Source organism: Equus przewalskii, chromosome 31 (genome assembly GCF_037783145.1).
Source record: "Equus przewalskii isolate Varuska chromosome 31, EquPr2, whole genome shotgun sequence".
NCBI classification, from domain to species: Eukaryota; Metazoa; Chordata; class Mammalia; order Perissodactyla; family Equidae; genus Equus; species Equus przewalskii.
The window spans coordinates 4,194,965-4,218,872 of NC_091861.1; the positions used below are offsets into that span (position 1 = coordinate 4,194,965).

General features: G+C 38.6%; 1 protein-coding gene across 1 annotated transcript in view; it reads right to left on the reverse strand.

Annotated features, from left to right (window-relative positions):
• Positions 1-23,908, reverse strand: part of FMN2 (formin 2) — a 342,456-nt gene that overhangs the window by 32,329 nt on the left and 286,219 nt on the right. The gene's annotated exons all lie outside the window — the stretch shown is intronic.

A 23,908-nucleotide genomic window follows, 5' to 3' on the forward strand; every position in this document is an offset into this window, starting at 1 on the left:
CTGCAGAGATCACGGCAATGCCATTGAGTGGATACCAATATGGCAGCCAGTACTGTGGAAGTATACTGATAGTGTCGGTCTTCAGAAGATGCTTCCTATTTCGACTGCATGCAACATGCATGCACGAAACTCAGGCGAGTTTCAAAAGGGTTATTTGATAAAGAACATAAACTAGTAGATGGTAGATTTATGACTTAACAAAAATGCCCCATTCCCATGAACAAGGCCCTGAAAAGCACAGAGGCCAACAGAGCTGATAATGCCATGGTGAAGGACCCTGGGCAGCTAGTCAGAGCGTGGCGAGAGTTGCTGCAAACTGGAAGGGCATGCCAATAACCTCTGCCCTGCTTGCTGTTTTTTCCCACTTTGGCCTTGGGCCAGCACTGTTTCCGCCACACAAAGCTCAAGTTTGATTTGCCCTGAAGTAAACATTTCTAAGGAGACTTGAGATTGCATATTGTGCTGTCTGATTAAAACTATGAGTACATACATACATACGCTAACACATATCTGTGTATGTATTCAGCTTGTCCTATAGCTGATTTCAAATCCCTACTATGAAAACATATGAAAGAGATCACCTTGAGATGAGCATTTAAAACATGAAATGTGCAAGGTAAATTTGCTCAGAAGGTAAAGAAGACTGGGCATTACACACAAAATCAAAAGTTCACAGCCACCCCTGACTGAGGGTTACCAATGTGTGGCTAGTCCGCTCTGTTTTAAACTTGCCTTATGGCTATGTCTGAGCAGTAAGATTCCTAGGGACACCAGCCTTTAGATTCTGAGGAGAGATGACAGCACTGACTTGATCAAATGTGTGGTTCTATTTCTCCCTAGTTAGCCTAGTAGGAAAAATGACACAATAGAGTCAACTAATCCTGAGAAAGAGTCTGGCTGTGAAGTGGTTATGGTATGTGAGAATTTGGCTTCCACGAGCTACGGTAACGACATTAGAATGCGTTCACAGAATGTGTCGATGGTGTGAAGACTGCCAGGAGGGCAGATGGCAGAGAGAATAAATAGTCTACGACACATCTGGGTCATATTTTATTAAAATGGATAAAGTATATGCATACTTCCCTCCTGGGAAAATGGGTCTTTCTCCTTATATGTCTAAAGACTGTGTATGACCTATATGGCTGAAATTAGGTCTCAAATCCTTTGACTATCCATTTACTCTTTTTCATCATTTCTCTAGTAGTTATGCTTCATAAAATTGATTATTAGAGACCAAGTCAGTCTGTTTGGGCAGACATATCTAAGTTATAATAGCTGGTTCAACCATTCAGCCATCTTACAACATTTTGAAAGTTCCATCACAAGGCTGCATGGTATAAAGGAAAGAATATAGGATTTAGAATGAGAAGACATACGGTATTGAATCCTAACTGTTTGACTAGCTATAAGAGCAAACCATTTAACATCATTGTCACTCTGCTTTTTCACCCATGAAACAGAAAGTATTATCAACAATTGTTTTGGAGTCCAATGGAAAAAATGAATTTCCAGTGTTTGTTGAATGTTTTAACACAAGACAAATTTATCTTATACTGCATATTGTTTTACATTACATATATTGTATGTTGCATATTAAGGAAATGTAAATATACATTTCCTAAAAGTTATCTCTAAATTGTAACTAATTCAGTTAGGGCTGATTTATTAGTAGACACTCACGTGATCATGTTCCCTGTATATATTTTGAGTTACTGGCATGCATAGAGGCTTCCAATAGTAGTAATAATTATTCTAATGATTGACTAATTTCCCCTTGGCTTTGTCATGAATTTCCCACAGAGCTTTAAAAAGGCGACAAGTTTTGCGCTTCAGTTTCTTCATCTGTAAAGTAGACGCTGTGCCTACTTTTCAAGGATGTCATGAAGATAAAGTGAACCTACGTCTGCAGCCGTTTCTTTGAAAGTGGCCCTGGTGAAAGAATAAGTGTCACCTCAGAGTGTGACACAGAGAGTAAAGAATCATGTGAGGACCATGAGTGCTGTCCCAACTGCGTTCAACCACCCCATTCCCAGAGGACAGTGTAAGCACTTTTCACAAATAACCAAGCAAAAACGAGGGCAGTAATTTCTACAGGTTATCAAGGTGCTTGGTATTCCGGTGGGATTTTTGGTTATATAATCCCGCCCAGCGTTAGGCATTCAGCTAATTCAAGCTTATATGACATGAAAGATACCCATTTAAGGTGTGGTTGGTAGGGCGAGGATCCATCCTTTCTGAATTGTTCCCTTTATCTAAATCCAAAATCAGGAGGCTGCCATCCACTGGACAGCAATGCAGGATCGCTAAACAGAATAGATGTCTCATCTGGGACCTTCCTCACTACACAGTCTGTTCTGTGAGACTCTCTCAAAATGACCCTGGCACACCAAGAGCCAGCAGTGAGAAGAACTGCCACTATGAGACTAAGAAAATGCAGTAATCTCAAGAAGAGACAACTCCTGAGGTCACCAAACAATCAAGAACCCTCTAATCTGGATTCTTAAATGGTCCTTTCTGGAAAAGATCAGCACCACACTTCTTTTACTACAAACATCAGATAGTCCAAATATACCGCTCTGCAATGGAATCAAGAGTAGCCACAGAGTTCTGCAGAGATGGCTGCAGCAGCAGAATTGTTTTGGAATTTCCCTGAATTCCCGCACGGAAACAGAGAGAGCAACTAAGATATTAGAATCAAAGCTCACAGGAAAACATCTACAAAAGCACTGTGGCAAACATCCCACAGACTTCAAAATGCAAGCAGGTGGAACACACCACTGACAACACAAAACCCAGGTAGCGTTATGTGTATCAGAGGAGGCAGAGGGAGGCAACGGGGGGGCCCTCCCACAGACAGGAGAACCCCTGAGTCGCAAATAGGTACTCCTGAAAAGTGTAAGAGCCAATCTGAGAACTGCAGCTAAAACTGGAAGGAGTTTTACACACTCTAATGCACGGAAGAGAAGAAAGGATCTAGAGGAAGCTCTGAAAGGGCTGGAAGCAGTCTGGGACATATGAACTCTCAGCACAAACCAAGAGAAATTCCCTCTTAGCGCAAAGCTCTGCACTGAGAGGAAATGCTGGGAACTGAATTCAAATTGTGCAGGATAAATGCAAGGAAAAAGGAAATAGAAAATGCAGATACACTGGAGGGGAGAAAATTGCAGACAATACGAGGGCACTTTTTTTTTAATCATCATGCATAAGCAACCAAAGAGGAAGCTCTACGGCAGTAAAGCTAGAAAAGCTATCCTTATTCATCTCTTCCTCCTAAAAGGTCAGAAGAACTAATTTCATGTAAAAATGAGCAAGAAAGGGGCCAGCCCGGTGGTGCAGCAGTGAAGTGCACACGTTCTGCTTCGGCTGCCCGGGGTTTGACTATTCAGATCCCGAGTGCAGACCTATGCACCACTTGGCAAGCCATGCTGTGACAGGCGTCCCACATATAAAGTAGAGGAAGATGGGCATGAATGTTAGCTCACGGCCAGTCTTCCTCAGCAAAAAGAGGAGGACTGGCAGCAGATGTTAGCTCAGGGCTAATCTTCCTCAAAAACAAAAAAAAAAGAAAAAGAAAAATAATGCGGTGGAAAAAAGTATGCCATTCATACACTAAGCATAGTAAATTTGATGTGGTTCTATTTATTATCAGACAAAACAGACTTCAAGACAAAGAATACTATCAGAGTCCCATTTCATAATGATAGAACATCAAATCATCATAAAGACAGAACAGTCCTAAGTATGTATGCAGCTAATAAAAGTTTCCAAACACACAAAGCAAAAAATGCAGAACTAAAAGGAAAAGAGACCTTAATCATACTTGAATATTTTAATACCCCTCTCTCAGTAACTGACAGAATGAGAAAAAAAAAGTCACCAAAGATATAGAAGATTTGAATTTTATCAGCAAATTGAGCTAACTAGCTTTTACAGAATATTGTAATCAACATTAGTAGAATATACAAAACGCAAGAAAACATTCACCAACAGAGACCACATGCTGAGTCATAAAACAAATCTCAATAAATTCAAAACACTGAAATTATCCAAAATATGTTCTTGGACCATAGTGACTTTAAATTAGGAAACAATAACATATGTAGGAAATCTCCAATTTGGAAATTAAGTAAAACTATCATAAATAACCCATGGGTCAAAAAAGTAATCACAAAAGAAATAAAAAAATATTTCAAAGTGGCTAAAAACAACAACAACAACAAAATACCAAACTGTGTGGAAGCAAATAAAGCAGTACTTAGAGAAAAATTTAGAGCTTTAAACATGACCATATTAGAAAAATAAAGGTGTAAATTCATTGACGAAGGCCTCTAACTCAAGAAGCTAAAGAAGAACAAATTAAACTCAACTAAGCAAGAAATGGAAATAATAAAAAGAGCACACACACAAAAAAGAAATAAAAAATAAATCTCATAGAAAATCAGCAAGGTCACAAGTTATTTTACTGAAAAGTTTAATAAAATTGATATAGCCCTACCAAAACTAATTTAAATTAAAGAGAGAAAATACAAATTACCAATACTATAGATGAGAGTAGGGTCATCATTACAGATCACAGAGGCCTCAGAAGTACAATATGAGATATTATAAACAATTTCATGCCAATAGATTTGACATTTTAGATGACATGGACAAATTCCATAAACAAAAAACTTTCTAAAACCGACAAAAGAAGAAATAGAAAATATAAATAGCCATATATCTATTTAAGAATTAAATTATTTTCAATTTTTAATAGTTATTTCATTAAATAAATTTTTTGATAAACTTGTAATCAAAAGCATCCCTTCTCAAATAATTCTAGACCAAATTATTTCAAAGATGAATTGACAAACATTCGATGAAGAAATAACGCCAATTTGACATTAACTCTTTCAGAAAACAGAACAAGGGCACACTTCCCAACTCATTTCATGAGGCCAGTATTATTCTAATGTTGATACCACAAACTGAAAAACATATTATGAAAGAAAAAAAGAGTGGGCCAGCCCAGTGGTACAGCAGTTAAGTGCGCACGTTCCACGTCTCAGTGGCCCGGGGTTTGCCAGTTCAGATCCCAGGTGCAGACAAAGCCATGCTGTGGTAGGTGTCCCACATATAAAGTGGAGGAACACGGGCATGAATGTTAGCTCAGGGCCAGTCTTCCTCAGCAAAAAGAGGAGGATTGGCAGTAGTTAGCTCAGGGCTAATCTTCCTCCAAAAAAAAAAAAAGAGAAAGGAAAGAAACACTTTTATAGGCCAATATTCCTCAAGAACATAGATTAAAAAATCCTTAGTAAAACATTAACAAATTGAATGCAATTCCTAACATGAATACTATATCAAGAACAACTGATACATATCCCAATAATACAAAGTTGTTTTAACATTTGAGAACCAATCAGTGTAATTTGCCACATGGACAGAGAAAAGAAGAAAAATCATATGATCATGTTAATAAATTCAGAAAAAGAACTTGAAAAAAATTCAACACCAATTCATTACTACAAAAGGAAAAACTCTCTGTAAGCTAGGAATAAAAGTAAACTTACACAATTAGGTATACGCCATCTGTGAAAAACCTACAGCTAGCATCATACTCAAAATTATTCATGCCAAAAATTCCATTTATATGAAGTCAAAGTATATACAAAATTAATCTATGTCGACAGAAATCAGAATAAGGATCGTCTCTTCAGAGGGGTGTTGGGTAAATAGACTGAGGTAATAAAACTTTTAAATCATCTTTGATGGTAGTTGCTCACTGAACTTGTTTGTACTTTTTATTCTATAAATTATACCTCAATTAACAAAGTAAAAACAAAAGAAGAAAAATAGAAAAAGACAAAAAGAGGAGAATGGGAAAGAAGAATCAGAAAGGAGATGAAAAGAAGGAAGAAAGAAGACTGTGATTGAGTCCTAAACAAAATTATTAAAAGAAAAAAGAAACTATGAGCAAAATAATGGCTTGAGAGATGAATGAAACATACCAGAGAGATATGTCTATATTTTAAAACATGCTAAAGAAATTAATAAAATGATAGGGGCTATAATAAAACATTAATTCAAAATCAGAATAACTCACAAATGAGGTGAGAAAACAATGTGAAATTTAAAATATTTCACACATGAGGACTAAACTAGAAGTAACAGAAGAGTTAATAAGAACAACACATAATCATAATGTCTTAATAGAAATAGAAACAATAATAAAATAATAAATAATAATAAATAAAATAATAAAAAATAATAAAAATGAAAGAAAATTTTAAAAATCAAAGAGAAATGAAGAAAAAAAAGATTTGAGAGAAAGTTACAAGTATAGAAGAAATTTCTACACCTGTCTTATAAAAGTCCCCAGAAAAGACAACCAAAGCAATAGGACAGAACACATATTTAAAAATATAATTCAAGAACATTCAAATAAATAAAAATATTTGAAACTACGTATTAAAAGGGCATTCCAGTAATCAACACTGAGACATATTTTAGTAAAACAACTGTATTTAAAAAAATAAGGAAAAAAGAAAAAAAGATTCTTTGGTTATCATGCAAATGAACCAAGTTCCTTACAAAAGATAGAATCTTACTATCATTATACATTTAGACAGTAATATCCTATGTCAGAAGACAGTAGAGTACCATATTTAAGATATTAAGCATAGAAAGTGTTAGCTAAATATTTTATATCCAACCAAGCTGATTTTCAAGTAAAAAGGGCACAGGAAAATTATTTTCAGTGTAAAGGAATTCAAGGAATATTGTTCTAACGACCAATTACTGAAGAAGCTACTAGAGAATGAGCTTCGGAAAATTAAGATGGCAGAAGAGACGTGGACATAAGGATTGGCAAATCAGGATTCCCAACATAGGAAAGGATACAGAATGTCAAGGCTACAATTAAGAACTCTGCATTGAACTGCCCTGAACAGTAAGTACCTCTTTGAACTGAAGTACTGGTATGAACTAACAGTGTATTTTAATTTTAACTCTGTCCACTGAAAAGTCTAATCACAATATTTATTCAATAGCAATAAATACACCAGAACCCAGATTGCGACTTCCAAAGACCATTCTAAATGACCAACCCAGTGCTGCTTGGAGAAATGGATCAATCTAGGTCTGGGGAAAAAGACGCACAAAAGGAATCTGAAGTGTTTTATCCAAGAAGATAGCAAAAAAGGTCATGTCAAAAAACTCAGAAGTGAACTTAAAGATAAAACATTTTGTACATCAGTAAGAATGATAACCACAAAGGCCTGAAACACATCAAGATATGTTTAATTCAATGAGCTCATTACAGTGCTTTAAAAAAAAAAAAAAGATTTGTTCACTGGAGGGTACCAGAGAACCACTTCATTATTTTGAATATTGGAAAACTAAGGGAAAGAATCGTGCATTTCCTATATAAACCATACTATTAAAATGCCAAATGAGGGAAAAACTGTCCTATTAAAAAAAAGGTATTTCACTTAACTAAGAAAAATGATAAAAATGTCACCATTTTACAATTCCTTATAAATTAATGCATCTGTATATTGATTGTCAAAGCCTGGTAACATCACAAAAAGAGATAACCAAGCATGATGTACAAGCCAGCCCTTGGTAGAACATGCCACAACCTATGGAGTATTTGTGCCAATATTCAAACCTGAAACTGATCAAGCATCTAGGGCTCATTAACAATCTGCAAGAAATACAAGACAGAGGATCATGTTAACCTGCACAGGCAGGATAGAATCAGAAAAATCTAGACTTGGAGAAACTCTACAGGATTGCTATGGACTGACTGTGTCCAAAACATTCATATGTGAGAGCCCTAATCCTCAACGTAATGGTATTTGGAGGTAGGACCTTTTGGAGGTAATCAGGTTTAAATGAGATCATGAGGGTGGAGCCCTCGTGATAGGATTAGCGCTCTGATAAAAAGAGAAAGAAAGCAGAGCCCCACCTCCCACTCTCGGCCATGTGAGGACACAAGAAGGTGGCAACTGTCTGTAAGCCAGGAAGAGGGCCCTCACCAGACACCAGATCTGCTGGCACCTTGATCTTGGACCTCCCAGCCTCCAGAAGTGTGAGAAATCAATGTTCATTGTAGAAGCCACCTAGTACATGGTATTTTGCTATAACAGCCAGAACTGATTAAGACGAGGACAAATGATCTAGTTTCTTCAATAAAGAAATTTCAAGGGAAAAAAGTGCTGGAAGGGAACCTATGATAAAGATTTAAGAGATATTATCTACTTACACTGGTTGGAATTTCTTTATATCCTGCTTTGAACAAACTGTAACAAAATAAAAACATTTAGAACATATATGAACTAACTGGACTTTTTTTCCCCCAAAGCCCCAGTGCATGGGTGTATATCCTAGTTGTAAGTCCTTCTAGTTCTTCTGTGTGAGCCGCTGCCACAGCATGGCTACTGACAGACCAGCAGTGTGGTTCCACGACCAGGAACTGAACCTGGGCTGCTGAAGCAGTGAGAGTGCCGGCCACCAGCCATGAGGCCTTTAGGGCTGGCTCTGAACTAACCAGACTTTTGAACAGAGACTGGGTATTTGGTGACATTAAGTATTATTATTTTTAGGAGTGAAATTGATTGTGGTTATTTTTTTTTAAAAGGGAATCTTTTAGAGATACATACTAAAATATGCATGGAGAAAATTACATCTGTTGAAGATTTGCTTCACAAAAAATATGGGGGGGGGCACATGGGCAGGGGTATAAATCAACCAAATTGATAATTATTGAAGTTGGGTGATGGGTACATGGTGGATCATTGTATATCCTGTTTATTTTTGGCATGTTGTAAGGGTTTTTTTGTTTGTTTGTTTTTGAGGAACATTAGCCCTGAGCTAACTGCTGCCAATCCTCCTCTTTTTGCTGAGGAAGACTGGCCCTGAGCTAACATCCGTGCCCATCCTCCTCTACTTTATATGTGGGACACCTACCACAGCATGGCTTGACAAGTGGTGCCATGTCCACACCCAGGATCCAAACCGCGAACCCCAGGCCACCGAAGTGGAACGTGCAACTGTGTCACCGGGCTGGCCCTTAAGGTTTTATAATAAACAATATTTTTAAATTACAAATGTACACAGAAGGTTAGTACAAAGAAGTAATAGCTATAAGCATCTTTTTAAAATGGCATTCTAGAAATATTTTTAAAAGGCTAGAACATTGCTTGAAAGACTTCTACTGGATATTGTTTTTGCCTATGAGTTGTGTTCCACAGATAATAAAAATAGACAGCTTTGATTTCCTTATTTGAAAAGGGGCCACACCACAAAATGAGAATTATATTCTTTTAACCGTCTCATCTGTTTTTAAGGCAGTTCTCTGTCTGGGAACTGTGCACATAAAGAATGACTCAAAACTTGGTTTTTATTACAACCAAAAGAGGTGCTACTAATTATCCTAAAATAGCTTTTTCTTGCCACAAGTTATGACCTATATGGAGAAGCATGTTCTCTGTAAATGAAATATTTAAAAAATATTACATTGTCTGTTATTACTATCATTTATTTCCCATCTATGCCCAGGATTCACCCTTGGCCGGGCACTATATAAAACCTTGAATTTAAGCTCCACAATTGTGGCAGCGCCTACTCTAATGGAGTCCTAGAAACGGCATTCCTGCTTTCATTGAATTCCTCAGTGAGCAGGCAGGAACTATGTGCCAGGCACCACGAATGGCAGACCAAAGATAAAAAAGAAAAACGCAATCTCTATTCAAGTACTTCCTTGAAGGACATTTCGATTGGGTTACAAACGCAAGAGTCAAGGTACTGAACACAGCAGTCGCCTGTTGGCCTCGTGTTTACAGCTGCCAGACACTCCCTGGGGCTCCGGACTTGGATCGCCCTCTGAGCAGCTGCTCTGCTATCAAATACATGTTTCAAAAAGAGTAAACGCTTCCGAGATAATGTTCAGATATTTATTCTTCAACCTGAAAGTGTATCTAAAACAATCCAAGAGAGGACTATTTGATGTTTGGCAGAGCGCTCCAGAAATGATCCCAGATGCATCCACAAAAGCATCACAAAAGGGGTGATTAACTCCCAATCTGTTCTCCTTATCTACGTGTTTATCTTCCACATATGAGTGAAATTGTATGGTATTTGGCTTTCTCTGTCTGACTTATTTCACTTAGCATAATACCCTCAAGGTCCACTCATGTTGCTGCAAATGGCAAGGTTTCATCCTTTTTTATGGCCGAGTAGTATTCCATTGTGTATATGTACCACATCTTCTTTATGCATTCATCCGTTAACAGGAACTTGGGTTGCTCCCAAGTCTTGGCTATTATGAACAGTGCTACAATGAACATAGGGGTGCACATAGCTTTTTGAATTAGTGATTTCATTTTCTTTGGATAAATACCCAATAGTGGAATAGTGGATGATATTCTTTATTTTTTGAGGAATCTCCATACTGTTTTCCATAGTGGCTGCACCAGTCTGCATTCCTACCAGCAGTGTATGAGGGCTCCTTTTTCCCTGCACCCTCTCCAACACTTGTTATTTCTTGTCTTCTTAATTATAGCCATTCTGAAGAGCATGAGGTGATACCTCATTGTAGTTTTGATGTGCATCTCCCTGATAATTAGTGATGATGAGCATCTTTTCATGTGCCTGTTGGCCATCTATATGTCTTCTTTGGAGAAACGTAAAGATGGGCTGATATTCAGAGTCATCAGTGTTTTTACTTTACTTTTTATTGACTGATGTCAAAGAGACTTTCCACTCCAACAGGAGTAATAACACCACATCAGCTTTACCCCCTGGCTTCCTGCTCCCGTCAATCTGGCCTCACAGGGCATGACATTCTGATTCCTCACTTGTTCTTCATCTACCTGGAATGTTCTTCACCGAGGCAGTCACATGGCTGCCCCTTCACATGTTTCAGATCTTTGCTCAAACAGTGCTTCCTCATTGAGATCTCCCGTGAAAAGCCAAAGAAAACTTGCGACACTGGACTCTCCTAATATTCCTGCTTTATTTTTCTCCACAGCACTCCCTGCCATCAGAAACATGAAATATTCTGTCTACTTGTTTACTGTTGGCCTTCCTCCACAAGAATTTATGCTCCACGAGGGGTTTTTATCTTTTATGTTCACTGCCTTATCCCGGCACCTGAACAGTGTCTGGCACACAGAAGTCACTGAATAAATATTGCTTAGACAATAGTTTCTGCTGAACAACTGGCCGAGACACTGGGAAAAAAAAAATTCTGATCTGTAGGAACTTAGTTGTGGAAGAAATTCGTTAGGCCTTTTACAGCCTGAGGTTAAAAAACATGGGTTTTGAATCTGCAGGACCAGGATTTTGTTCCGGCTCCACCCAGAGTGGACCTCTGTTGACAACTTCTCTAAGCTTTGTCACTTCATTTGTTAAATGAGAATGATAATGTTTCCTCCCTAATCAGAACCTTGTGAGGATTAAATGAGACTGACTCTGTGCTTCGAGGAGTTGCCAGGCACAGTAAGGTCTGTAAGTGATGGTTCTATTGTCACTGGTGCCTGTGGAAGGAAAGGTTCCTCCTTGTTCTTCAGTGTGTTCACAGGGTGGGGAAAGAACCGGCCCTCATTCCTCACAGAAAAGTCAAGGAGAGCAATTCCTTTCCCTCTTTCCCATACCCCTACATAAGATGAGACAACTCAGGACTTTATATACATTAAAACTGACGTCACTGTCAGTCTCTCAGGGGACAGCAGGCCAGCCCCAGAGTCGGGTGACCACCAGTGCCCGTTCTTCCCTGCTCATCTACGCAGCTTATCTCACTTGGCTCAGAAGAAAGTTTGCAGTTAACTCCTGCCAAGAGAATTCCTCTCACTTCATTTATGTAGAAAGAAAAACATATCCTTTTACCCTGGCATCATATAAGGGAGGAACAAGACAGAATGACATCCTTTATTTTTGACTATTTCATACGACTGTTTCATATTCCATGACATAAGTTTCACGTACATGAACACACGCAGCTTCTGGCACCTAGTTAACAGACACATCACAGTCAAGAGCTAAGCAAAGAGGTCTGCTGAAAGAAGTAAATCCATTTAATTCAACTTCCCTCTTCCTCCTACCACAAATAAAGCTGCAGTTATCAGTAAAGCTAATACCACAACTCAGATCTGAGTTGTTGTTCTTATGTTCTGTTGCATCTCCAAGCTCTGTGCAGACAGCAACAGGTCATTTATTAATCCCCCCTCTCTCTAATGCTAATGCCAACAAGCCTTGGGACTGAAGTCCTCCCTCCCTGGCTCAGCTGCCAACGTGGCAGTTCAGGCTATTTTGAGACACTGCTGTCTGTCCTGGTGGGTGGAAGTGAAGGGTCTGATAAGGTCGTTTCTTAGACACACTCTATGATCGGAGGGGCCTTTCAGGAAGGCAGCAATTTAGTCCTGGCCCCATCTAAGTGGGCCTGGGTGCCTTCCTCTGTTTCCTCTGTGACCGTCCCTCCTTTCCTCTCTCAATATCATCATCCTTCTGGAGTACAGCAAGATAGTCAGGTACTAGATGAGACTTTATACACAGAATAAAAATTGCACATGTATAACTTAATTTAGCTCCTATAGGCAGAACCAAGAACATAAAGCATTTCAGATTAAATGTGAGGCCAAGAGAGCATACCAGTTTAAATGAACTGCCAAGGATCATCATCATAAATCTTCGCTTGCTTTTGCCGTTTTTATTGTGCAATGTTGGATTTTGTAATATTATTCTTCAGAGCAAACTAAACTCTCAAGAGAAAGATCTATTTTCAGTTAAAGCCTTCCACAACTAAGTGCAATTTTTGGAACCTTAAATCATCGTCTTCACTTCCACCTCCTTCTCCCACCCCCCAAAGGAACTGACACGAAGTGTAACAAATTTTATTACTCCAATAAGGAAGAATAAATCCCCTTCGCTCATTATTAAAAGGCCTTTGAGGGGTCTTCCATGTCTTCTAAAGAGCAAAAAGAATACTCTCATGCCAACCATTTTGCTCGAGGCAATGGAAAATCAGAGGAATTCTGAGTGGTAAGAGGACAAACTGGTATTTCCTTTCTCTTAAAATGAAGAACTGTGGTGTTTCCACCTTCAGGGTAATCGTGATCTCAAAACAGCCAACTGCTCTTAGAAAAAAGGTACCTCAACATAAGAACAAATATCAGCTCACACACAACATGGAAGAGAAGCTTAAAAAACCAAGTGAGACATTTCCAGGCACTGACTGGCCCTCAGGAGACAATGGGAGTTGAGACTCATGCCGATCTTGAAAACTAGGACCAGATAGCAACTATGGTTAACAATGCTATGGGAATTTTTTTTTCTCCACCTCCTGTAGCTTATATATGCTCCAGATTTGTTTCTAAATTGCCCTCCATTCTTTCAATGCCCTGAACTCTATCTTTCATAAAATCTCATTTAACTAATTTACATAATTTTTCACCACTCTAAAAATTTTTTCCTCTATCTATCACTCCATCATTGCACCTTCATCTCCAAGGGAAAACAATCTTCATCACCTCTAAATCAAGACTAAGTTCTTCACCGTCTTATCCTATCTACAACTACTTCCTTTAGGAAAGTATCAAATCCATTGTCTCCTGTTTCCAGCATCTAAAATCTCTTATCACTGGATTTTCCTCCTGATCCTAAAAGCACATATAGATTTCTCCATTCAAAAATATTTCTCTCAGCCATGCAGATTCATTGAAAGACACCATTATTTATGAATAGTTGCTTTATAATTCAATGCTTCTGTGTCCTCACTCATTTTGAAAGCAGGTTTCAAAGACTCCCCCCTTCCATGATTTTTCTTTTAGAGGTTCCTGACCTAACCTATGAATTTTAGCAATTTTTATCCTCATATCCGTAAATAACAGAACCATTACTGTCCTGCTTGCTTAAACTTAGAAATAAGAAATCATTAACAGAGGTTTTCTTTTATGCCTTTACATTAAACCTATGCAAATGGAATTAGATGTATTATTTCCATTTCCCCTTCATGAAACTCTCCATTATGAGAGCTTTGGTTCACTTACTTCAGATTAATGTTAGATTTATAGAAAAGTTGAAAAGATAATATAGAGAGTTCCCATATAGCCTTCACTCAGCTTCTGCTACTAGTAACATCTTACACAATCACAGTAGATCTGTCAAAGCTGTGAAATTAACATTGGTATCATGAAAGTGAGAGGAATTCTCTTGGCAGGAGCCACTGCAGACTTTCTTCTGGAGAAACGAGGTAAATTGCAGAGATGAGTAGGAGGAACGGGTATGGGTGGTTAACCCACTCTGGTGCTGGCCTGCTGTCCCCGAGGAGACTGACATGTTGACATCATTTTAATTTCTATGAAGTCCCGTGTTGTCTCATAATTATGTGGGGGTATGGGAAAGAGGGAAAGGAATTGAAATCATACATACAAAGTAGGATGTCTGACCACAGCGGAATTAAACTAGAAATCAACAACAGAATGATTAACAGGGAACTTTCCAAATCATTTCTAAATAATACATAGGTCAAAGAGAATGTCTCAAAGGAACTTAGAAAATGTTTTGAAATGAAAATACAACATATCAAAATTCATGGGACTCAGTTAAAGCACAACTTAGATGAACATTTATAGCATAAAATGTTCATATTAGAAAAGAAGAAAGTTTTAAGATCAATGTGATAGGATTCCATCTTGGAGAAATAGAGGAAAAAGTGCAATTAAAGCCTCAAGCAAGCAGACAAAAACTAATAATAAAAATTAGAGCAGAATAAATGAAATTGAAGACAAGAAAATAATGGAGAAAATCAGCAAAACCAAACACTGGTTTTTTGAAAAGATCGATAAAAGTCTAGCCAGGCTAACTAAAGAAAAAAGAGAAAAAACACAAATTAGTAATATAGAAAAGTGAAAAGAGGGTTATCACTACTAATCCCCCATGGACATTTAAAGAACTATCATTAATAATGCTATGTCTGCAAATTTGATGACTTGTAAAATGGATCAATTCTTTGAAAGACACAAACTACCAAAACTTTCACAGGAGAAACACATACTCTGAAGACACTGACAGCTATTAAAGAAATTAAATTAATAATTAAAAACCTTCCAAAAAAGAAACCTCCTGGCCTAGGTGCTTCCTCTGATGAATTCTACCAAACCCACATAGAAGAAATGACACCAATTCTCTACAATCTCTTCCAGAAAATAGAAGCAGAAAAAACAGTTTCTAACTCATTCTATGAGGTCAACATTAGTCTAATACCAAAACAAGATAAAGACATTACAAGAAAAAGTACAGGATATCATCTCTTTTGAACATAGATGCAAAAACACTCGAAAAAATATTAGCAAATAGAATTTGACATGAATAGAAAGAATTATACACCATGAAGTTTATTCCAATTACACAAGATAGGTTCAATATTCAAAGAAAACAATAAATCTATCACATCAACATGCTAAAGAAAAATATCGTATGATGATATCAATTGATGCAGGGAAATGCAGTTGACAAAACCTAAGACAATGACACAAACTCTCAGCACACTAGGAATAGAGAACTTCCTTGACTTGATAAAGAACCTACAAAAACCCTACAGCTAACATCACACTTAATGGTAAGAGACTGAATTCTTTCTTCCTAAGATTGATAATGCAGCGGGGGTGTCCTCTCCATCACTCCTATTTAATATCATACTGAAAGTTCTAGCTAATGCAATAAGACAAGAAAAGGAAATAAGAGGTATACAGATAGGGAAGGAAGACACAAAACTGTCTTTATTTTCAAATGAATATGTCTATGTAGAAAAATGCCAAAGAATCTACAAAACAACTCCTGGAACTAATAAACAAGTATAGCAAGGTTGAAGGATACAGGTCAATATACAAAACTCAATTGGTTTCCTACATACCAGCATTGAACAATTAAACTGTGAAATAAAAAATATATATGATTTACTGTAGTACAAAAAATATGGAATACTAACGTATAAATCTAACTATACACATAAGATCTATTTGAGGAAAATGATAAACTCTGATGAAAAAAATCAAAGATCTAAATAAATGGAGAGAGATTCCATGCACATGGGTAGGAAGAGTCAACACTGTAAAGATGTCAGTTCTTTTCAACTTGATCTGATTCACATAATCCCAACAGAAATCCTAACCAGTTATTTTGTGGATATTGACAAACTGAGTCTAAAGTTTATACGGAAAGGCAAAAGACCTGGAATACACATCACAGCACTGAAGAAGAAAAACAAAGTTGAAGATCTCACACTACCCAATTTTAAGACTTATTACAGACCTACAGTAATCAGGACAGCATGGTATCGGCGAAAGAGTAGACACCTACATCAATACAACAGAACAGACTGCCCAGAAGTAGACACACACAAATATAGTTGACTGTTTTTTGACAAAGGGACACAGGCTACTCAATGGAGAAAGGACAGTCTTTTCAACAAATGCTGCTGGAACAACTGGACGTCTATATGCAAAAAACAAACAAAAAAGAACCTAAACATAGACATCACATCTTTCACACACACATATATATACACACACAGGCGCGCACACATACACACACACACACACACACACACACACACAGACCTAAAATACTGATCAACAACTTGTGGGATACTGGTGAGAAAAGTTAAATAATTTGAAGGTATTATATTATTTTGGAAAGGGGCAAAGAGATTAAATAAATTAATATTTGTTAATTTAAAAGTATTAACAATAAGAGAAATAAAATGTATCATTTCTACGGCAGCCATGACTTTGCATCTTTCAGATCTCGCAGACTTCCAAAGGCAGAAAATGAAAATGACCAGGGCCTCAGCTGCCGTGCTCTGAAGTCAATCACTTCACTTGTACAGAGGCCCAGGGTTGCTCTCAGCTAGTGAGTGAGCACAGCAGGGATACTGATGCAGGTACTAGCCTAGGAGACACAAGATTCCTCTAAAGGGCAACTTGGCTCAAGGACTTCCCATCGGCTTTGCCAAAACTTTTTTGCAATTGCACTGCTGTCTAACACTTTTCCTACCCAGGCTTCCTTCCTTCCCTCTCACCCATGGGGGTTGGACCTCCAACCAGGTCTAAGAGCTGTCCCAGCTTCCTCTGGCTCTCTTCCCATTTTTTCCCAATAAACTCAGTCCTGGCATCTGCTTCTTGGAGAACCTGAAATAACTAAGTAGGGCCATGAGGAGCCTGACAAAACAGGATGGGGTCCTGGGAACGATTCACTCACCATCCCACTGTCGTGAGTGGTATAGGAACAGACTCTGGCACAATGGAGGCCATGAACTGTTAAAAATATCATCAGAGTTAGCCTAAGAAAACGTCCTGTGTGGAAATGTTCTCACAGGTGTGACGATTCAGACTATCGAAAATATGGTGAGAACAATGTCACATAGTCGAGTTGGCTGACTGCTAAGTCAGACTGACACTCTGCAGAAGAATAATGAGAGACCCACGGCATGAATAAGCAGTTGAAGACTGCTAGATGGCATCCTTGGTAGCTTGGAAAGCTATCTCCTGCAGCGAAATGACAGAAACAGGTGAGCAAAAAAAGCAGATCCAATAGTTAGAGCTGCAGAACTCCAGAGACATTTAAATGCTCAGCCAAAGCAGGTCTGCTAAGCTAAAGACAGCTCTGGCTGGGAAACCCTGGGATCCTGAAACAAGGGATGGAGACATCTGATGGTCATCCCTAAAGAGCCCCGAAACTCTCAAGAGTTTGTAGAGGTAGCTCTCTCTTCTCTAGTAAGAGCTAGCACTTCCCTTGTGCTAGAAGACATTTCAGAAAGCAACAAATGGCCCGCTCAGAAGCTGCCCTAGCTCCTCTCTTGGCTGCTGGGAGAATAATTAAGGTGACATAGCAGTATAACCCAGCTAGGGAAGTGCTAGACCTGATAAGAGAAAAAAGAGAGTATACACCCAAAGAGTGTAAGAATTAGTGCTCATGTAATGCAAGGAGTCAGGGAGTGTCTCTTACAGGCCTAGAGTAAGTGATGGCCAATACAGAAAAAAGTAGACGTGCCTGAGCTGTCCTGGCAAAGGAAGAGGAAACAACAAAAAGGCTGAGAGCAGTGGGCATGCCCATGTTGATGCATGAATCCAGAAAACCAAGCAAAGCATCATTCCATGGGAGGTCCCAGCAGGCCCACCATTCACCAAGGCAGCCAAGAATACACTAGTAGCGAAGGCACTGACATTGCTGAACAGTTCAGTTAGGTCTCTCTTCTGTAGGCCAGGGAAGACAGTAGGAGAGGAGGGCACAGCTGAGCTCATTAAAATCCATGGGGATAATGGGGCCCTGAAGTAACAGGGGCCAAGTGGTGAAGCTCAAGGCCCAGAAGCCTGGGGACCACAGTAACTGACAAGGCAAGGGGCAGCCAAGGGGGCTTGAACTGCAGGGAGTGTGGAGATGGTTAATAGTTCATGGCATCCTTAGGGGCAAAACAAGGGCGGTGCTTAACATCCACCACCAAAGAAAAGGGCAAGAAGAGAGGAAAAGGAGGATAAGGCTAGTTGCTCTAATAAAAAGTCAAGATCCCTTGCTCAGTGCCTGGAATCAAGCCAATTTCAGAAGCAGAATTCACTGACCAAAGGGGTGGTTGGGTCCCTGTGAGGAAGGACCTGAAACACTGTGGCAACCGCAATGATTCTCTCAGTCCTTCCCCCAAAGGAACCTGCAGCCATTACTCAGCTGACTGTTCACTGGACAAAGAGAAACATCCAGACATTTTGAGGACTATGGGACACGAGGTCCGAGCAGACACCCACAGCTTCATCATGGCCACCTCCTCCAGTGTTGGGGCTTACAGGGTCAGGAAATAGTGGAATCCTGACTGAAGTACATAGTTCAATCACTCGCTCTCCCTGCGTGCACAATTGGGATGACTGTACCAGGGCAGTAGGAATAATCCCTAAATTGGGTTCTTTGCCCATAAGGATACAGAATGGTTGAAAATAAAATTGTGAAAGTGCCATAACAAATAAACACTAACCAAAAAGAGCTGATATATCCTTATATTTAAAACAACAAGCAAATATAGAACACTGTGCCTAATACTGGAACACTGAGTTCAAGACCAGCTGGTGTAAACAACACACATTGATCACCTTCTAGATCATAAAAGCAAATCTTAAAAAACACAAAGAATTACTCTCATGCAGACATTCTTCTTCTACGTAATCTTCGTGTAAGTAAGGCAGAAAAAAGGACAACTTTGAAAATTTCTTACATGTGAAAATTGAAAAACACTTCTATATAACTCCTGGGTCAAAGAGGAAGTCCTAATAAGACCCTCTCTGAAAGAACTACTAAAGAATGTTCTTCAAAAAGAAGGAAGAAGGTTGTAGAAACAGTGGTAAGGAGAGAAATTCATTAAACATAGTTTAATGAATATAGTTAATTCATTAAACAGTTATTTAATAAAATGTTAATTCTTAAATGATCATTGATTTTTATGCTTAAAAACAAGTTTTTAACTTGAGATAACAACAAGAAAATCAGGACAAACTATTCCTTGACTTATCTGGGAGTATAAATAAAATAATTAGTAACTTTAGTCTTTGTTAGAAAACTTATTCTTTAAGGGTAACCATGAAAAAACTAAAAATAAAATCTACAAATTCTAATCCAGCATAGGGTTAAAAGGGGGAATAAAGAAAAGTCTTCCATCTAGTAAGAGACAGGAAAGCAGGAAAACACGGCAAAGGAAAAACAAAAAAAACAAGCATATACTAAGTTGGTAGTAATAAATCAAATTATATACAAAAAATCATAATCAGTACTAAAGAATTTAACTGTTAAAGAAAGTCTTTCAGAATGGATATTAAAATAAAACTTCAGATAAAAGCTGTTTACAAAAGAAATGTCTAAACAAAAAATAACACAGAAAAATAAAAATAAAGATGGAAAAATCTATACCAGGGAAATATTACAAGAAAGCTGGTGAATAAATATTAACATCCAGCAAAAAAGAATGTAAGGCAAAGGACATTAGTAGCAATAAAGAAGGATGCTGCATAGAAGAAACATTCTGCCAAGACGATAAAAACCATATAGTTTCAAAATATATATAGCTTAAAAACATTACAGAATTAAAAGATAAAACTGAAAATTACACAATTATAGTGGGAGGTTATAATGCAGGTTTCTACAGATCAAGAATGATGTAGATTTAATAAATTATTAATAAATTTTATTTTAAAAATGTTATATTTCATTAATTTAACATGACACGGAATTTTTAAAAAGGCACATTATTTTATGTACCACTAATAAAGAAAAATAGCCCAATATGAAGAGTCTTAATAGTAAGAGTCCCTTTCTACCCACCTGTCCCTTCCCTCACACATCATAAATTGAGATACTTTAGGACTCATGTAAAAGAGAAAGAGAAACAAATCTCTGTGCAGAAAGGGACAGTAAGGAAACTTACTTGTCTCAACTCTAGCACTAGGCAGACAGATAAAACCAAAAACTTGCCTTAAAAATCTGAATCCTAAGCCAGACAGAAAACATCAGGTTTTCCATGTGAATTCACACTACCAGGTCTCATACAAAAGCAAACAAGCAGACAAAAAACCCTCAAGCAAAATCCAAGAATTTAATTTCACGCGATTTTGGGTTGACTGCATGCTCAGTTGGTTGGTGAAAACAAATTCAAACCCATCTGGAAGAAGCTGACCTGGAATCAGGCCCACATCAACCATAAGATGCAGTCCACTGTAAGATGTATCACAGTTTGAGAGAGATTAAAATGTGAAAAAATGTGCATCTAAGAATGGACGAATTATAGAATCACACATAACAAATGGATTCTTTTCAAAGAAATGTGAATATTTATTAAAACTGACTCCATACTAGATCATGAAGGAAATCTCAATGGATTTTAAAGGGTCAGCATCCTACAGACTAGGTTTGACCACAAGGCAATGAACTGGAAATTAATAGGAAAATGACTGCAAACAAAACAAACAAATGAAACCCACACATCTGAAACAAACACAATTAATATACACACAAATAACTCATTGCTTGCAGAGGAAAGAACAAGCTACAACTGAACAGTGATCAAACATATTTTACATTTCAAAACCAGTGAGATGTAGTTAAAGTATAATTTAAAAGCAAAGTTATAGCTTGGTTTAAAAACAAGGAAAATTTACAATAAATGCATTATTGAGTGCAACTGACAAAGCCAGAAAAAATACACAGATTGTACAAAGAAGGGATAATTAAAGAGCAGAAATGTGTGAAACAGAAAGCAAACCAACTAACCAGGAAAAAAAGGGTGGGAGGGGTAATCAAGAAACCAAAACATCTACATCTTTAAAAGATCAAGGAGTTGGTGTCAAGATGGCAGCGTAGGCAGACTCTGAATTCTCCTCCTCCTATGAACACAACCAAGTTACAACTATTCTTGGAACAATTACCCCTGAGAGAGAACTGAAAACTGGATAAAAAGAACCCTTGTAACAAGGAACAGTCCTGACTGAGGCAGAAAAGGCAGAAATTCCTTCTGGAGAGAAAAAAGCCACCTTTGTGAGCTGCAGAGCTTCACGGCCAGCAGGGAGCAATCTTAAGGTATGCAGCCTTCCCCAGAGGAGCGGGGAACCTGAGCAGGGTAGTTACTACTATAAGTGGTAGTGGACTCAGCACAAGAGAGACAAGTCTCATAATATTTGGCTTTGCTGCCTATTAACTACAATGGGGAATCTTCCTAGAAAAGCTATCAGTCATATACAGAAAATAGCCAGCTCTTAAAGGGCCTACCCACAAATTCACCTGTTTCAGAAAGCAACCTAAAATCACCAGAAAGAAAGATGCACAGCCCTTTCTTGAAAAGAGACTCACCTGATAGGTTCTGGGCGCATCTTGGTGAGAGGTGAGACTTCTCCAGGGACTGAGACATTGGTGGCAGCCATTATTGTGACCTAGTACAGGCGTGCTGACACAGATGCTAACAGACGCTATTGGAGTACTTCCCACGGCCTGTTAGCCCAGGGTCTGCTCTGCCCACTAGACCACCGATTTAATCCAGCTCAGCCAGGGCAGGCAGACCAACCTAGAGACTGCTCCCATCCAACAGCAAGCCCTCAGGCAATGTGTTGGCCTGCAGAGACTAGGTGCCTGGATCCTGTGGAGGCAGGTGAGTGGGTCCACCTGTAAGGGGCAGGGTGTATGTGAGGAGCGGATAGAGTGTGTGGGGTGATGGTGGAGTGTGTGGGGCCTCTGCAGGGGTCAACTGGGTCTGCTTCAGGGGGCTAGGATGCGTGCATGGGCCAGGACTGTGTTGATGGTATGTGTGGACCTGTGGACCATGGGGCTTGTCAGCAGCAAAAGACCTGTGCTTCTAAAACAGCCACATAGGAGATTGGTTGCACCTTCCAAAGCCTGAAACAACTGGGTGCTCCTGTGCCTGAGGCCACCTCCACTCAGCTGCAATCCTGAGAAAGCTGACAACAGCCTTGCAGATCGGAGGCCTACAGCAATTGCAAACCCTGTGAGCTCAGCAGTCAGCCACACTGGGAGACTACCCAGTTAAGAGAAAAAAAAAATACAACAGGAATATGCTATTAGACCTTGCAGCTAATTGTGTTGCATCTCCTCAAACCCAAAAAAGTGACTGAAGGGTCAACAACAGCCACACGCAGCTGAGCATTATAACCAGCTGGCCAGGGGGACATCCTAGCCTCCCTGGGCACCTGTAGCAAGAACAACCTTGCCACAATAGAAGGACAGATGTAAACCACACAGCGGACACCCCTGGGACATTTGGAACTGGTGACGAGAGGGAAGCACGCTGCTGGGCCTCATAAGGCATCTCTTACACATAAAGCCAACTCTCTAAGATCAGGAAGGGTACCTGACCCACCTAATACATAGATATAAGCACAGAAAAAGAGGCAAAATGAGGAGAGAAAGGAATATGTTCTAAACAAGAGAACAGGACCAAACCCCAGAAAAACTAAATGAAACAAAAATAAACAATCTACCTGACAAAGAGTTCAAACAAAAAGTCATAAGGATGCTCATTGATCTTGGGAGAAGAATGGATGAACTCAGTGAGAACACAACAAAAAATTGGAAAATATAAAAAAGAACCTATCAGAAATGAAGAATACAATACTGGAAATGAAAAAATTCACTAGAGGGCTCAACAGCAGAGCAGATGTTACAAAATAACAGATCAGTAAGCTGGATGAAAGACTAAAGGAAATCACCCAAGCTGAACAGATAAAAGAAAAAAGAATTGAAAAGAATGAGAACAGTCTAAGGGAACTCTGGGACAACACCAAGCACACTAACAGTCACATTTTAGGTGTCCCAGAAGGAGAAGGAAGAGACAAAGGGGCAGAGAATCTATTTGAAGAAATAACAGCTGAAAAGTTTTCAAACCTAAGGAAGGAAATGGACATCCAGGTACAGGAAACAGAGCACCAAAGAAGATGAACCCAAAGAGGCCCACACCAAAACACATTGTAATTAACATGCCCAAAATTAAAGATAAAGAGAGAATCCTAAAAGCTGCTAGAGAAAGGTAACAAGTGACATACAAAGGAAACCTCATAAGGCTATCAGCTGACTTCTCAGCAGAAACCTTATAGGCTAGAAGAGAGTGTCATGATACATTTAAAGTGCTGAAAGGAAAAACCCTACAGCCAAGAATACTCTACCCAGGAAGGTTATCATTCAGAATGGAAGGAGAGATAAAGAGTTTCCCAGACAAGAAAAAATTAAAGCAGTTTATCACCAGGAAATCAGTTTTACAAAAAATACTAAAGGCATTTATTTAAGTGGAAAAGAGAAGACCACAAACAGGAATAAGAAAATTATAGAAAAAAAAAAAAAGAGGGAGAGAGAATAAAATCACTGGTAAAGGCAATAATACAATAAAGGCAGC